Source organism: Brassica oleracea, chromosome C2 (assembly GCF_000695525.1).
Source record: "Brassica oleracea var. oleracea cultivar TO1000 chromosome C2, BOL, whole genome shotgun sequence".
In the NCBI taxonomy this organism is placed as follows: domain Eukaryota; kingdom Viridiplantae; phylum Streptophyta; class Magnoliopsida; order Brassicales; family Brassicaceae; genus Brassica; species Brassica oleracea.
In genome coordinates, this window is record NC_027749.1 from 50,463,815 (window position 1) to 50,464,342 (window position 528).

General features: G+C 43.6%; 1 protein-coding gene across 1 annotated transcript in view; it reads right to left on the reverse strand.

Annotated features, from left to right (window-relative positions):
- Positions 1-528, reverse strand: part of LOC106324531 (methylthioalkylmalate synthase 1, chloroplastic-like) — a 10,829-nt gene that overhangs the window by 2,351 nt on the left and 7,950 nt on the right. The window lies entirely within an intron of this gene.

Here is a 528-nt window from a genome sequence, read left to right on the forward strand (position 1 = left end):
TGATGAACCGTAGTAGAATGCATGACCTGACGTGCTCCTCCCGTCATCGAGATCAATGTTGTGATTGCTGTCACTATAACCAACGATACTCCTTGACCCATCTCTATTGAAGAACAGACCATAGTTTGTTGTTCCTTTCACATACCGCAATATGTGCTTGATGGCTTGTCCGTGAGAGTCTCTCAGATTGTGCATGTATCGGCTAAGAACACCTACCGCGTAACACAGGTCGGGTCTTGTGTGAAGCAGATACCTCAAACATCCTATGATTCTTATGAACTCGGTAGCATCTATCTCTCGTTCATCTTCAGCTTTTGAGATCTTCAAATTCGACTCCATTGGATTTGAGTTGCGTTACACGCTTCCATCTTCATGTCACACATCTATTCCAAGGTAGTACGTTAGCTTACCTAGATCTGACATCTCGAACTTCTTAGACATCTCCTCCTTGAATTTCCTAATCACCTTAAGCGAAGTTCCTGTCACAAGTAGATCATCAACGTAGATGGCTATGATCAAGACGTCTCC